Source organism: Staurois parvus, unplaced genomic scaffold, assembly GCF_062004578.1.
Source record: "Staurois parvus isolate SC_StPar_1 unplaced genomic scaffold, SC_StPar_1.0 ptg000217l, whole genome shotgun sequence".
In the NCBI taxonomy this organism is placed as follows: domain Eukaryota; kingdom Metazoa; phylum Chordata; class Amphibia; order Anura; family Ranidae; genus Staurois; species Staurois parvus.
In genome coordinates, this window is record NW_028318013.1 from 8693924 (window position 1) to 8711406 (window position 17483).

The following is a 17483-nucleotide window of genomic DNA, read 5'->3' on the forward strand; positions in this document are numbered from 1 at the left end:
ATGGATCATTGAGTGTCATGACATGCTTGTTTTTACTTGGCATTTATGAGTACACATCTGTTACTTCCAAATAAAAGATTTGTGTGTGAGGTAATGCTCAAAGCTTGTGCACCCTTTTCTTGATTGTGTTTCTTGTCAGGTGGAGCCAGTCATCTCTCAAGTGTGCCATCCTGGAAGATGACTGTCCTCGGGTAGGATTGATGTACCGAAGAAAAGTATGTGTAATCTCATGTATAATGATGTTGAAGACACCATACATTTACTAGTTGGGCCTCATATAAACAGTGCTTAAATCCACTTAAATAAGGATATGAAAAATGTGAGGAACCCCTAAAATAATCTATCAGGGGATCCAATGCTAGATTGAGATCCCCACCCAGAATTATCTTCCCAGAGGCAAAATGACAAAGATCCACTAAACAAGACTCCAAAAAGGAGAGCTGAGATGTGTTGGGAAAATATACATTAGCCAAAGTGACATCCTGTTCACAAACTTTAACCCGTAGAAAGAGATAGCTGTCTTGAGGGTCAGAAAGTTGGTCCTCAAGCATCCACGGCAGGTTTCTAGCCAGCACAATCAAAACCCCACTTGATTTAGGATTTTCAGAACAACTATGATGAGACAGGGTATTTGTATTTATTACAGGTACTTATATAGCACTTTACATATATGTTGTACATTCACATCAGTTCCTAACCCTCAAGGGGCGTACAATCTAAAGTCCCTAACTTAGATTCATACATATACATACTAGGGCCAACTTAGGCAGGATCCAATTCACCTACCAGCATGTCTTTGGAGAGTGAGAGGAAACCGGAGCACCCGGATGAAACCCACACAGGCACAGGGAGAACATGCAAACTCCAGGCAGGTGGTCCTGTCGTTGGGATTCAAACCAACGACCCTATTACTAGGAATCTTACATTTTTAAATGAAGGGCACTTAATATGTGTAAAATTAGTTTCTAAAAATATAAGATTTGAACCAGGGGCATATTATGAAATCAGTGGTCCGGTGTGCAAGATTGAAAGTGGGCCCTAGTCAAAGAGCATGAAAAAAAGAAGCAGAGCTGAAAAGCGTCTGTGGTTTAAATTACACTAAATATTGTAAGAGAAAAAAAAAGAGAGGAAAAAAAAGAGAGAAAAAAAGAGACAGGCAGATAAAGAGAGAACTACAGTGGGGCAAAAAAGTATTTAGTCAGCCACCAATTGTGCAAGTTCTCCCACTTCAAAAGATGAGAGAGGCCTGTAATTGGCATCATAGGTAGACCTCAACTATGAGAGACAAAATGAGAAAAAAAAATCCAGACAACCACATTGGCTGATTTGGAAAGAATGTATTTGCAAATTATGGTGGAAAATAAGTATTTGGTCAATATCAAAAGTTCATCTCAATACTTTGTTATATATCCTTTGTTGGCAATGACAGAGGTCAAACATTTCCTGTAAGTCTTTACAAGGTTGGCACACACTGTTGCTGGAATGTTGGCCCATTCCTCCATGCAGATCTCCTCTAGAGCAGTGATGTTTTGGGGCTGTCGATGGGCAACACGGACTTTCAACTCCCTTCAAAGGTTTTCTATGGGGTTGAGATCTGGAGACTGGCTAGGCCACTCCAGGACCTTGAAATGCTTCTTACGAAGCCACTCCTTCGTTGCCCGGGCGGTATGTTTGGGATCATTGTCATGTTGGAAGACCCAGCCACATTTCATCTTCAATGCCCTTGCTGATGGAAGAAGGTTTGCACTCAAAATCTCACGATACATGGCCCCATTCATTCTGTTCTGTACATGGATCAGTCGTCCTGGTCCCTTTCCGGAGAAACAGCCCCAAAGCATGATGTTGCCACCCCCATGCTTCACAGTAGGTATGGTGTTCTTTGGATGCAACTCAGCATTCTCTCTCCTCCAAACACGACGAGTTGTGTTTCTACCAAACAGTTCTATTTTGGTTTCATCTGACCATATGACATTCTCCCAATCCTCTTCTGGATCATCCAAATGCTCTCTAGCAAACTTCAGACGGGCCTGGACATGTACTTGCTTAAGCAGGGGGGACACGTCTGGCACTGCAGGATGTGAGTCCCTGGTGGCGTAGTGTGTTACTGATGGTAGCCTTTGTTGCGTTGGTCCCAGCTCTCTGCAGGTCATTCACTAGGTCCCCCCGTGTGGTCCTGGGATTTTTGCTCACCGTTCTTGTGATCATTTTGACCCCACGGGGTGAGATCTTGCATGGAGCCCCAGATCGAGGGAGATTATCAGTGATCTTGTATGTCTTTTATTTTCTAATTTTTGCTCCCACAGTTGATTTGTTCACACCAAGCTGCTTGCCTATTGCAGATTCAGACTTCCCAGCCTGGTGCAGGTCTACAGTTTTGTTTCTGGTGTCCTTCACAGCTCTTTGGTCTTCACCATAGTGGAGTTTGGAGTGTGACTGTTTGAGGTTGTGGACAGGTGTCTTTTATACTGATAACAAGTTCAAACAGGTGCCATTGATGCAGGTAATGAGTGCAGGACAGAGGAGCCTCTTAAAGAAGAAGGTACAGGTCTGTGAGAGCCAGAAATCTTGCATGCTTGTAGGTGACCAATTACTTATTTTCCACCATAATTTGCAAATAAATTCTTTCCAAATCAGCCAATGTGATTGCCTTGATTTTTTTTCTCATTTTGTCTCTCATAGTTGAGGTCTACTTATGATGCCAATTACAGGCCTCTCTCATCTTTTTAAGTGGGAGAACTTGCACAATTGGTGGCTGACTAAATACTTTTTTGCCCCACTGTATAAAGAGAGCTATAAAGACAGAGATAGAGAGAAATAAAGAAAGGGAGAGATAAAGGGAGAGAGGGGGGGGGGGAGAGAGAGAGAGAGAGAGAGAGTAAGATAGGTATAAAGATAAAAATAGAGAGATAAAGGGAGAGAGATTTAAAGAGAGAGAGATGAGAGAGAGATAGAAAGAGAAATATTAAGAGAGAGAAATAGAGAGACAGAGAGAAAGGGAATGGCTGTGACGATTGTGCGCCATAGAGGCATGGATGCTGTACATGACAAACCATCTTGTTAGGTCGCGGCCATGTTGTCTCTCCTGTCCTCCCTCCTCCCTTTTGAATGGAATATAAGTCTGTAAGTGAACAGAGGTCAGGAGTGTCTCTCGTCCTAGATACACACAGCTACATGAGCTCCATGGCTGTAAACCACTAATTAGTCTGGTCCCCGGGGATCTTCTTTGAAAAACAACTTTCCGCTGCCCGAAAGTAAAACAATAACTCAGTCAGTCATGACCTGTTACGCCATTAGGGCTAAAGCATGCCATAAAATGTACATTCCACGAGTCATTTTTCATACAAATTCATAAACTTCAGCAGGAACTGGGCACATTAATATGAAGTATATATTCGAATAGGTCATTTTAAAATGAGTAAAGAAAAAACAGAGGGCGCACAGGCCTAGTGCATTACCATAAAAAATGTTTAAGAAAAAATAAAGTATGTGTTGTACTCACAAACGACAATATAGTCAAGGCACATCATAAAGAACAGCTGGGTCAACACCGCGATGAGTAACAGTCCGCAATAGGGAGTGTAGACATCCAATAGGCTGACGCGTTTCGAGGACTTGACCTCTTCCTCAGAGCCAACTGACCAAATGTCTGCTCTCTCTTTTATATGCTCACTACTAGTTAAACCAAAGGTCACATGGGCCATCCTGGACACTCCCCTGTGCAGGTGGAGGAGTCACAGGGGCAATTGACATAGTGTAAGCAAACACGAAAGGTCTATAAAAATATATATAAATATATATGTGTATAAATAAATACAATTTTATTTATACACATATATATTTATATATATTTTTATAGACCTTTCGACCTCAAGAAGATAATGAGAGAGGGATATATAGAAAGAGAGAGAGAGGGGGGGGAGAGAGAGGGGGGGTGAGATAAAAAGATAAAGAGAGAGAAAAAAAGGATAAATTGAGACAGAGAAAAGGAAACACAGAAGAAGAGATAGAGAAAGATAGAGAGAGAGGGAGAGAGAAGGGGGGGAGAGGGGGAGAGGAAGAGAGAGGGAGAGGGGGGGAGAGAGAGAGAAATATATAGAGAGAAAGAAAGAACGAAAGAACGAGAGAGAAAGAGGGGGGAGAGAAAGAGAAAGAAAGAATGAGAGAGAAAGAGGGAGGGAGGGGGGAGAGAGAGGGGGGAGGGAGAGAGGGAGAGGGAGAGAGGGGAGAGAGAGAGGGGGGGAGAGAGAGAAGGCGAGATAAAAAGATAAAGAGAGAGAAAAAGATAAAGAGGGACAGAGAAAAAGAAACACAGAAAAAGAGAGAGAGAAAGATAAAGAGGGGGAGAAGAAGAGAAAGGGAGAGGGGGGGGAGAGAGATAAAGTGATATAGAGAAAGAGAGAGAAAGAAAAATAGAGGTAAAGAAGGAGAGAAAGAAAGATAGAGAAGGAGAGATATCAAGAAAGATAAAGAGAGAAGGTGAGAGAGAGAAGGAGACAGTGAGAGGTACTGAGAGAAGCTAAGCATGAGCTCCTGAAACATCATCACTTTATACCTTGAAATGAGCAAAAAGCCAAAACCAGGAAAACTGAGACAACACACAAGACAGAAGAGCAAGAAGAGATAATTCAACAAAAAAAAGGAGAATAAAGACAAACAAAAGACAGGACCATCCCACAGACAAGGAACAAGCATCAGAGAGCATCAAAGGCTGACAGATTCAAGCAAACAGCAACACAAGGTAGGACCATCCTGCTGAAACACCAACAACACACATATAAATTATATAGAAAATAACTTTTAAACAAATTTCTGTACCTAAAAATGGAACATAAAGCAAATACCCCAAATACAGACTCCATTACACAAGCCAAAGCCAGCAGAGTGTCTGATGTCTTGGAGTTTGTTTACCCAGAGGAAGAAAAGAGCAAACAAGGAAGGACGTTAAACAATAAACACTTAGCAAAATCCAGAGATTGATTTTTCCAGTACTGAACAGGACAGAAGGAAAACTGATTTGCTATTCTATACTGAAAAACGCAGAAGACTGGCACACAACTTTCTGCAAATACTACAAGAATAATACAAAGGGAGGTATTTGCAAGGGCCAGCAGATCAAGGTCAGGGATGAGGAAGGTAATTGTGCAGTACTCACAATGAACATATACCACAGAGGCACCATCATGGTACAGGGGACAGAGGAAAAATTAGATTCAAGTGGGTCTTCCCTCAAATTAAAGATCAGGCAAATGTCTATAATGCATAAAAAAACTCCAGTTTAAAATGATGAGGAACAGATATCAACAGAGACATTGCCTCCCCTCACCCTATGTCCTCAGAGACTGCTTATCTCAGCTAGAGAGGGACTTTATTCAGTTCAAATAACAGCTTCAAAGACAGCTAGGTGGCAAAAATATAAAATGACCAGCTGAGGGAAGAGCTGAACACACTCAAACTGGACACACAGGTCTTTTGGAGAAGAAATCCGATCAACAATACAAAAACTACAAGAAGAAAACACTCAATTGAGGGAAGAGATAAGGGCCCTGAAATAAAAAATTATGCTCAACAATCAGGAAAGAAAATTAACCGGTTGCCGACCAGCCACAGTACATATACTTCTGCAGGGCGGCATCGCTGCGCAAAATCACGTATATATACGTGATTTTGCATTTCGGGTAGGGGGTGCGTGCGACAGCCCTACCCGTGCCGCTGATCGCGGCCTTGGGTGTCAATCACTAGGTCCCGGCCAGGGATTACTCGCCGGAGCCCGGCAATCACTGACAGAGAGGATGGCTGCAGTGTTTACACTGCAGCTCTCCTCCCTGTCAATTTCCAGCACACTCTTCCAGAGAGCAGAGCTTAGCTTTCTGGATCAGTGTGTTCCTGTGAAGTACACACCCCACCCCCTAGTGGAACACTCCCCTCACACAGTTAACCCTTTGATTGCCTAAAATGTTAACCCCTTCCCCCCCAGTGCCATTAGTACAGTGTCACGGCACGGGTGCGCAAAATCACACACATACAGTTGCAAGAAAAAGTATGTGAACCCCTTGGGATTACGTGGAGTTTTGCATGAATTGGGCATAAAATGTGCTCTGAACGTCATGTAAGTCACAACAATAGAAGAACACAGTCTGCTGAACATAATACTACACAAACATTAGATGTTGCCATGGTTTAATTGCACATAACATGTAAACATTCACAGTGCAGGGAGGAAAAAGTATGTGAGGCCCTAGCTTAATGACTTCTCCCAGAGCTAATTGGAGCCAGGAGTGAGCCAACCTTGACTCCAATCAGTGTGATGATATTGTATGTGTTGCTGACAGCTGTCCTGCCCTTAAAATACACACACCTGTTTTGAGTTTACTGGTTTCAAGAAGCACTGTCTGATGTGAACCATGCCTCGCAGAAAAGAGCTCTCAGAAGACCTACGATCAAGATGTGTTGACTTGCATGAAGCTGGAAAGGGTTACAAAAGTATCTCCAAAAGCCTTGATGTTCATGTGTCCACGGTAAGACAGACTGTCTACAAATGGAGAAAGTTTAGCACTGTTGCTACTCTCCCTAGGTGTGGTCGTCCTGTAAAAATGACTGCAAGAGCACAGCGCAGAATGCTGCATGAGGTAAAGAAGAATCCCAGAGTGTCAGCTAAAGACCTACAGAAATCTCTGGCACATGCTAACATTTTTGTTGACACATCTACAATAAGGAAAACATTAAACAAGAATGGAGTACATGGGAGGACACCACGGAGGAAGCCATTGCTGTCCAAAAAGAATATTGCAGCACGTCTGAAGTTTTCAAAAGAGCACCTGGATGTTCCACAGCACTACTGGCAAAATATACTGTGGACAGATGAAACCAAGATTGAGTTGTTTGGGAAGAACACACAACACTATGTTTGGAGAAAAAAAGGCACAGCACACCAACATCAAAACCTCATCCCCACTGTAAAACATGGCGGAGGGAGCATCATGGTTTGGGGCTGCTTTGCTGCCTCAGGGCCTGGACGGATTGTTGTCATTGATGGGAAAATGAATTCCAGAGTTTATCAAGACATTTTGCAGGAAAACGTACAACCATCTGTCCACCAACTGAAGCTCCGCAGAGGATGGGTGATGCAACAGGACAATGACCCAAAGCAAACAAGTAATTCAACAAAACAATGGCTGCAACAACACAGAATACGCCTTCTGGAGTGGCCCAGTCAGAGTCCTGACCTCAACCCGATTGAAATGCTGTGGCATGACCTTAAGAGAGCGATTCACACCAGACATCCCAAGAATATTGCTACACTGAAACAGTTTTGTGAAGAGGAGTGGTCCAAAATGACTCCAGATCGTTGTGCAGGTCTGATCTGCAACTACAGGAAACGTTTGGTTGAGGTTATTGCTGCCAAAGGAGGGTCAACCAGTTATTAAGTCCAAAGGTTCACATACTTTTTCCTCCCTGCACTGTGAATGTTTACATGTTATGTGCAATTAAACCATGGCAACATCTAATGTTTGTGTAGTATTATGTTCAGCAGACTGTGTTCTTCTATTGTTGTGACTTAGATGACGTTCAGAGCACATTTTATGCCCAATTCATGCAAAACTCCACGTAATCCCAAGGGGTTCACATACTTTTTCTTGCAACTGTATGTATATATATATATATATATATATATATATATATATATATATATATCCACATACAAACATGTGATTTGCGCTCCCGTGGTTTTCGCGCCCCTCCCAGATAGCCTCAGATTGCCCATTAGTACACCAGTAATCACATTTAACCCCTTGATTGCCAGGAACACGCTCATACACAATAAACCTCCATTGCTAGTATAGTGTCTGAACGGATCAATATCATTGATCAGATCAGCACTATACCAGCGTTCACATTAGTATAGCCTCCCAAAAAAACACAGCATTAGCAAGATCAGCTCCGGCACCTGCGTTTAGCCCCTACGCTTACCCCTCCTTCTCCTCCAGCAAGTGCAGTGTCAGTTTGTCACTGTCACTTGATACTTTGCACACAAAACCGCAGTGTTTACAGAATCAGGCCTGATCTCTGTTAGCACTTGTCGGAAAATTTTGATGACTCTCATATGCAGCCAGTACTAGTGCCACACTACCTTTTGGTGAACTGGTGAGCACTAGTGGCCTAGTACATCCTGGGCTTTCACATACCTCTTAGATTGTAAGCTCCAAGGAGCAGGGTCCTCCAAACCCTCTTGTATTGAACTTTATTGTCTCCCGTTATTGTAAAGCACTGAGCAAACTGTTGGTGCTACAGTGAAGAAAATAAGTATTTGATCCCCTGCTGATTTTGAATGTTTGCCCACTCACAAAGCAAAGATCAGTCTAAAAATTGAATGGTAGGTGTATTTTAACACAGAGACAGAAAATTCTAAAGAAATGCATGTCTAACAAATTATGCACAGATTTGCATGTTCATGAGGGAAATAAGTATTTGATCCCCTATCATTAAGCAGGATTTCTGGCTACCAGGTGTCTTTCATACAGGTAAAAAGTTGAGAATAGAAGCAGTCTCTTAAAGGGAGTGCTGCTAATCTCATTTTGTTACCTGTATAAAAGACACCTGTCCACAGGAGCAATCAAACAATCAGATTCCATACTCTCCACCATGGCAAAGATCAAAAAGCTGTCCAAGGATGTCAAGGACAAGATTGTAGACCTACACAAGGTTGAAGGTTGGACTGGTCTACCAAACTATCGCCAAGCAGCTTGGTGAGAAGGTGACAACAGTTGGTGCAATCTTTCGCAAATGGAAGAAACACAAAACAACTGTCAGTCTCCCTAGGTCCGGTGCACCATGCAAGATCTCACCTCGTGGAGTGTCAATGATCATGAGAACAGTAAGGAATCATCCCAGAACTACACATGAGGATATTGCCAATGATCTCCAGACAGCTGGGACCACAGTCACCAAGAAAACCATTGGTAACACACTACGCTGACAAGGATTGAAATCCTGCAGTGCCCGCAAGGTCCCTCTGCTCAAGAAAGCACATGTACAGGTCCGTCTGAAGTTTGCCACTGAACATCTGAATGATGCAGAGGAGGACTGGCTGAAAGTCTTGTGGTCACATAAGACCGAAATCGAGCTCTTTGGCATCAAATCAATGTGCAGTGTTTGGAGGAAGAGGAATGCTGCTGTTTTTCACAGAATATCTGTATGCATTGATTGTGGATCAAAGCAATTTATATGCACAACCATTTATCGACACCAACCCAAATTCAAACCTTGCCCGACCATTCACATGGAAACCCATTATGCTTTACAAATTTACATTTTTTTTGGGCCTAACCCTCAACATGGGCATTACTAAAAACAATGAATTGTGGTTGTATTGGTTCACAGACCCGATTCATCATATGCCTGTGTTCTCTGCTGCCATGGCCAGGCATAGATAGAGTATAATGCGTTTTATGCATTTCAATGACAATACACTCTGTCGACCTCGAGGTGACCCTGAATTCAACCAGCTCCACAAAATTCAGCTCCTTTTAAATCACCTTAGCCAAAAAATTTGCAGATGTCTATACTCCCCAGCAAAAAATCTGCGTTGAGTTCCTCATTAATTTTTCTGGCCGCCTTGCATTCAAACAATTTCTCCCCAGCAACCGTGCCAGATATGGGGTCAAGATGTAGAAGACAGGCTATACATATAAGTTTTGGATTGACGAGTGAAAAGATAGTCATGTGGAGCCCCCCCAGATGCCCAGACTACATGGGGAGCAGTGGCAGGATAGTTTGGGACTTGGTGTCATACTCTTTCCACATGGGGTACCACTTATACGTGGACAATTTTTATTCAAGTGTGCCACTATTGAGACATTTGTACAATCTTGGAACTGGTGCATGTGGCACAGTGTGACCTAATGTGTGCCCACCATTAGAAGTGGGTAGATGCAGAGCGGTATATTCTAATGGTGGGCATACCACACACTTTTTCTGGCAGAGATTTCTTCTCTTTTTTTCCATTCAGCCCACAGACTGTATACAAAAAAAAAAGAACATAGCATATATACACAACAAGGACCAGCGACGTACTGGTACATCACTGGACTTTGAATGGTTATACCAGGATAATGCCTACAGCTGCAGACATCATCCTGGTATAGTTTTTTTCAGCCAGCGATCGGCTTTCATGTAAAAGCAATCCTAGTGGCTAATTAGTTGCAGGATTGCTTTTACAAGCTTCTGGAAATTATGCCCTCCCCCTCCCCTGCTACCTTCCACAGCCTTCTCCAGCAGTCCCATGCCCTCGGGGGAACCTGAGAATGCAGCCGGTGTTTCTGCCAGCTGACCACAAAGCTGATTGGAGAATGGTGCAAATAATGTCTACAACCTAAGGAATCAGAAGCTACGAGCATTTCATCACTTCAGTTTTGCAGGATATAAACAGCGCCATTTGTAAATTGGGAAAGATCTGATCACACCGATCTTCGTTTGATTAGCTAATGTAAGGGCAGAGGAGAGATTTAGAGACTGATAGACCCCATATTTCTCAAAATAAGAATAGAAGACAATGTCCATTGAAGTTATACGGGATATTTGCATTCCCAGTGATAGCATAAAAAAAAATTAAAGTAACAGTATAAAAATAATTAAAAAAATCAAAAAAAAAAAAAAAAAAAAAGAACAAATCACCCTCCCCCCCCCCCCACGCACGCACAAACGTGTGCACGAGCGTTGACCATGTTCCGGTATGTAAACAACGGTTGCACCATGCATGTGAGGTATCACCATGAACGTCAGATCAAGGGCAGTAATTCTAACATCAGACCTCCTCTGTAAATCTAAAATGGTAGCTTGTAAAGGCTTTTAAAATGTTGCCTATGGATATTAAAAACGTATGCAGTTTGTCGCCATTGCACAGCATGTGCAGTTTTAAAGCAGGTCATGTCTGGTATCTATTTACTCAGCATACCATCATCCTTTATATTTTACTAAATAATTGTCAAAATTCACATTGTAGGAGCATTCCTACTCTGAGAGACAGAATTTAAAAAGAAAATCAGTGTTAATATTTGGTACAGAAGCCTTTGTTTGCAATTACAGAGGTCAAATGTTTCCTGTAGTTTTTGACCAGGTTTGCACACACTGCAAGAGGGATTTTGGCCCACTCCTCCACACAGATCTCCTCTAGGTCACGTTTCAGGGCTGTCACTGAGCAACACAGTTTCAGCTCCCTCCAAAGATGTTCTATTGGATTTAGGTCTGGAGACTGGCTAGGCCACTCCAGAACCTTGATATGCTTCTTACGGAGCCTTGGTTATCCTGGCTGTGTGCTTCGGGTCATTGTCATGTTGGAAGACATAGCCACGACCCATCTTCAATGCTCTGACTGAGGGAAGGAGGTTGTTGCTCAAAATCTCACAATAAATTGCCCCATTCATCCTCTCCTTAATGCAGTGCAGTCGTCCTGTCACCTTCGCAGAAAAGCACCCCCAAAGCATGATGTTACCACCCCCATGCTTCACAAAAATTTAAAAGCCGGCATAGGGTCTCCTCTCCCATCCATACAGAGTCCTCCAGTTCTGGTATGGATTATTATGGGAGCCCCCCACGCCAATATTTAAAAAAAAAAAAAAAAAAAAAAAAAGGGCATAGCAGACCCATATCCGAGCATGCAGCTCGTCAGGTCAGGAAGGGGGGGTGGGGGGGGGGGGGGGGGGGACGAGTGAGCACCCCCCTCTTGAATCATACAAGGCCACATGTCCTCAACATGGGGGGGTGCTTTGGGGCAGGGAGGGCCCCCCCCCCCAAAGCACCTTGATGCTGGGGACAGGGGCCTCTTCCCCACAACCATGGCTGGTGGTTGTGGGGGTCTGCAGGTGGGGGGCTTATTGGAATCCCCTTTAACAAGGGGGCCCCCAGATCCAAGCCCTATGTGGTATCACTACCCATTTACAAAATAAAAAGTGTAGTATAAAAGGAGAAAGTCTTGGACAAGTCCTTTATGAAAAATAAGTTTAAAAAAATGTTCCCCCAAGAAGATCCAATGTCAATCACGATGCCCACCACCGCCGCCAACCCCCCCCCCCCCCAAAAAAGGGGAAAAAAAAAAAACACTTCACCCTTAATGCTAGCTCCCACCGTCGACTCACTTACGCTCAACTCAAACATGCATCCCATCACTACCAGAGATTAAACATGGCTCCCCAGATATAAAGGCTGCAATATGTAAAGTGTTAATTCTGGTCCTGAGTGCTGGTTACTACCCTCAAGTTTGGAACCAAGGCCTCATAACATCCATCCATAAGAGTGGAGATCAGCATGATCCAGCCAACTACAGAGGGATATGTGTCAGCAGCACACTGGGGAAACTATTCAACAGTATCCTCAATAAAAGGACCCTCAACTTCCTGACACAACGTCCTCACTAGAAGTCATGCGGAGTTTACGCCAAACCACCACACTACAGACCACATCTACACCCTGTACAGTGTCATCAAGAACCATGTCCACAATCCAAAACATGGAAAGATATTCACCTGTTTTGGGGAGTTTAAGAAGGCCTTTGACTCGGTGTTGCACCCAGACTTTTTCCTAAAACTATTGGAGAGTGGAATAGGAGGAAAAACATATGATGTCATTAAGAGTTCATATACTGAGAACAGCTGCAGTGAAAAGGTGAAAGGGAAAAGGACAGAGCACCTCTGACAGGCCCATGGAGTCAGACAGGGCTGCAGCCTAAGTCCAACCCTCTTCAACATCTACATCAATGAACTGGCTGCAGCGCTAGAATCCTCCCCAGCACCTGGACTGACTCTACATGACTCCAAGGTAAAATTCCTGCTGTATACGGATACCCTCCTACTTCAAACAGAAAAAGGCCTACAAAACAGCCTGAAACTGCTGGAGAAATACAGTGCCACATGGGCACTACTTGTAACTTCAAAGAAAACAAAAATCACTGTGTTCCAAAGGAAGAATACAAAACAAACTAAAAGCCCTTCCTTTACATTGAACAAACGCACTCGATTAATCAAACGGCTACACATACCCTGGCCTAGAAATTAACAAATTAGGAAGTTTCAAGCCAGCCATAGAGAAAATCAAGGCATGCAAAGCCTTCTATGCCATCAGAAGACAGCTGTATCACCTAAAACCACCGGTAAGAGTCTGACTTAGAATCTTTGATAGCGTTATCACTCCAATCCTTCTTTATGGCAGTGAAGTTTGGGGTTCTGTCACCTATCTAGTCCAATCCAAATGGGACTCCAGCCCACCAGAAATATTTAATCTGGAATTCTGCAAGCACCTCCTCCAAGTCCATCAGAACACCTCCAACAGTGCTTGCAGGTCAGAGCTGGGCAGAATTCCTTTGCTTCTCGCAGTACAGAAGAAGGCGCTATTATACTGGGGCCATCTACCAAACAGCAGTCCTAACTCTTACCACCATCAGACCCTACTAACCAAAAAGGACCAGTCAAAGCAATTTGGCCTGCAACAACCTATCAGCGCCTTGTCCATCCCAAACACCTAACAATCTGGTTTGACTAAATATCAAGTAAAAAAACTTAATAATTCCCAAGAAAAATTTGTTGGAGAATGGAGAAATGGAATAAACTCCAAGAAACAGTTTACCAGTCACTGCAAAGAGACTACAAATTGGCCCAATACCTGGAAATGCTACAAGACCCCAAAGACAGACAGACCCTGAGCTGATACAGAGTGACCATGGCCTGGAAATTGAATCAGGACAGCAAAGACAGACTTACAAGCCCAGGAAGAGTAGACTGTGCCAGCAATGTGACCAGGGGGTTCTGGAAGACAAGGACCATTTCTTAGTACTAATCATCAGTGAGGGATACTCACTTCCAGAGACTCTCTGCTCTCATCCCAGACTTCACTTCTATAGAAGAGAAGAGGAAACTCAAAATTCTACTGGGAGAAGAGGAGCCAATGGTGAAAAAAAGCTACAGTGAAGGAAATAAGTATTTGATGCCCTGCTGATTTTGAATGTTTGCCCACTCACAAAGAAATTATCAGTCTAAAAACCGAATGGTAGGTGTAGTATAACACTGAGAGACAGAATAGCAACAACAAATTCAAAAGAAATGCATGTCTAACAAATTATGCACCGATTTGCATGTTCATGAGAGAAATAAGTGTTTGATCCGCTTCACAAAAGATGACTTAGTACTTGGTGGCAAATCCCTTGTTGGCAATCACAGAGGTCAGACGTTTCCTGTAGTTGGCCACCAGGTTTGCACACATCTCAGGACAGATTTTGGTCCACTCCTCTTGGCAGATCCTCTCCAAGTCTTTAAGGTTTGGTTGCTGACGTTTGGCATCTTTAACGGTCAGCTCCCTCCACAGATTTTCAATCGGATTAATGTCTGGAGACTGGCTAGGCCATTCCAGGACCTTAATGTGTTTCTTCTTGAACCACTCCTTTGTTGCCTTGGCCGTGTATTTTGGGTCATTGACATTCTGGAACACCCATCCATGACCCATTTTCAACGTCCTGGCTGAGGGAAGAAGGGAAGAAGGTTGTCACCCAAGATGTGAAGGTACATTGCCCCGTCCATCTTCCCTTTGATGCGGTGCAGTTGTCCTGTCCCCTTAGCAGAAAAACAACCCCAAAGCAAAATGTTTCCACCACCATGTTTGATAGTTGGGATGGTGTTCTTGGGGTCATAGGCAGCATTCCTCCTCCTCCAAACACGGAGAGTTGAATTGATGCCAAAGAGCTCGATTTTGGTCTCATATGACCACAACACTTTCAACCATTCCTCCTCTGCATCATTCAGATGTTCAGTGGCAAACTTCAGACGGGCCTGGACATGTGCTTTCTTGAGCAGAGGGACCTTGCGGGCACTGCAGGATTTCAATCCTGGTCAGCGTAGTGTGTTACCATTGGTTTTCTTGGTGACTGTGGTTCCAGCTGCCTGGAGATCATTGACAAGATTCTTACGTGTAGTTCTGGGATGATTCCTGAAGGAAAGTGTGTGTTTACACATCATAGCATCAGTTTACTGGTGCCTATATCAGTACTTAATTTTTGTGTTGCATATATATCTCTTTTGGATCCTTGCCCTGAGCTGGATCACACATTAGCATAGTCTAGTTGGGCTCCTCAGTCCACATAATACTGGTACCAATGTTTTTTTACATTTGCATATTTGATGCATAGCCCTCTATGTTTACAATATTTGTGTACAACCCCTACATTGTGGTGTTTCTAATGTGCCTGTGCTGTATATACACTAGACCTAGTGTCATTGTCTTTACAGCACCACAGTCATGGCCGGTGATGACATCCTTCTTTTAAATAATTGTTTTAGGTCAAATTCTTCAGTATTGTCTCATCTTGTGATGGCTAACTGTGTGTACCTAAATGTCTAACATGCATAATTTTCAATAAAGCATCATTTTTGATAAATATTTGGGTATTGCTTTCTGTCCATGATGTAACTGCTTTTCTTGTGAATCACTTTTCACATCCCCCCTTTTTTACCGTTTGGTTTGGGTTACTTGCCAGATAATATACGTTCAGCGATAATGATAAATAAATATAGTCTCATGTTCTCTTATTAGTCTGGGATTATTCCTCACTGTTCTCATGATCATTGACACTCCACGAGCTGAGATTTTGCATGGTGCACCAGACCTAGGGAGACTGACAGTTGTTTTGTGTTTCTTCCATTTGCAAATGATTGCACCAACTGTTGTCACCTTCTCACCAAGCTGCTTGGCGATAGTTTGGCAGCCCAGTCCAGCCTTGTATAGGTCTACAATCTTGTACCTAACATCCTTGAACAGCACTTTCGTCTTTGCCATGGTGGAGAGTTTGGAATCTGATTGTTTGATTGCTCCCTTGGACAGGCATCTTTTATATAGGTAACAAAATGAGATTAGCAGCACTCCCTTTAAGAGACTGCTTCTAATCTCAGCTTGTTACCTGTATGAAAGACACCTGGCAGCCAGAAATCCTACTGAATGATAGGGGATTAAATACTCATTTCCCTCACGGACATGCAAATCAGTGCATCATTTGTTAGACATGCATTTCTTTTGAATTTTCTGTTGCTATTCTGTCTCTCAGTGTTACAATACACCTACCATTTGATTTTTAGACTGATCATTTTTTTATGAGTGGGCAAACATTCAAAATCAGCAGGGGATCAAATACTTATTTCCTTCACTGTATATTAAAAAGTAAGGGTCCCAACACTGAACCTTGGGATACACCACTAACAATTCGTAGATCATTCAGAGTTTGAATCATTAACTGCTACTCTCTGAATATGATCTTTTAGCCAGTTTTCTATCCATTTACATACTGATTTTTCCAAGCCTGTAGACTTTTACCTTACACATTGACACAGTTCCCCATGCACGGCTAAACGCTTTTGCAAAATCAAAGTATACCACATGCACAGCCACCCCTCTGTCAAGAGTTTTGCTCACTCATCATAAAAAGAAATCAGATTTGACAACTTCTGTCTTTCATGAATCCATGCTGTCAAAATATTTTTTCCAGCAAAAACTCATCTATGTGGTCTTTTATTAAAAACTCTCCAGTATCTTCCCAACTATGGATATTAAACAAAAAGGTCTATAATTACTTGGTATAGATTTTGATCTCTTTTTTAAATATAGGCACCACATTGGCCTTACACCAATCCAGTGGTACTATGCTAGTCATTAAAGAGCCCCTAAAAATGAGAAACACTGGCTTTGAAATGACAGTGCTCAATTATTTAAAGGACGGTGGGTGTATGCCATCCAGTCCAGGTGCTTTATTCAGTTTAAATCACAGGTATCAAACTGGCGGCCCTCCGGCTGTTGCCAAACTACAAGTCCCATGAGGCATTGCAAGACTGACAATTACAAGCATGACTCCCAAAGGCAGAGGCATGATGGGACTCGTAGTTTTGCAACAGCTGGAGGGCCACCAGTTTGACACCCCTGGTCTAAATGTTTCTGGATCATATCAGCTGTGAGCCAATGTGGAGCATCTGGGTCTGTGTCAATACCATGCCCATTATATACAACACACACACACAAAGAAAGTATTTTAATAAATTTGACTTCTCTTTGTTCTCAGTCACTTACTGTAGATTATTTTGTACTCAGACCTGACCTTTTCACGATTAATATAGTTGAAGACTTTTTGGGGGCTTTGTCCTGCTATCTTTTGCAACTTGTTTACTATTTTTGCAGCCTTGATTTCCTTTTTACATATTCTGGTATATTTTGTAATGTTTAACCACATGCCGCCCAGCCACTGTCTAAATACGGCGGCAGGGCGGCACGGCTGGGCAAAAGCACGTTTTAAAACATGTGTTTTGTAAACAGGTAGGGGGCGCGCGCGAGGCGCCCCGCCGCCCTACCTGTCCCGCCGATCACAGTCGCGGATGTCAGTTGCCGGGTCACAGCCGGTCATTACCGGCAATCGCTGACAGAGCACAGCTGCAGTAGCTGTGCTTTGTCAGTTCCCTGTGTCC

At 43.0% G+C, this 17483-nt stretch overlaps 1 protein-coding gene across 3 annotated transcripts in view; it reads right to left on the reverse strand.

The window, feature by feature from the left end:
* NDE1 (nudE neurodevelopment protein 1) overlaps nucleotides 1-17483 on the reverse strand; it is a 188092-nt gene that overhangs the window by 66867 nt on the left and 103742 nt on the right. The gene's annotated exons all lie outside the window — the stretch shown is intronic.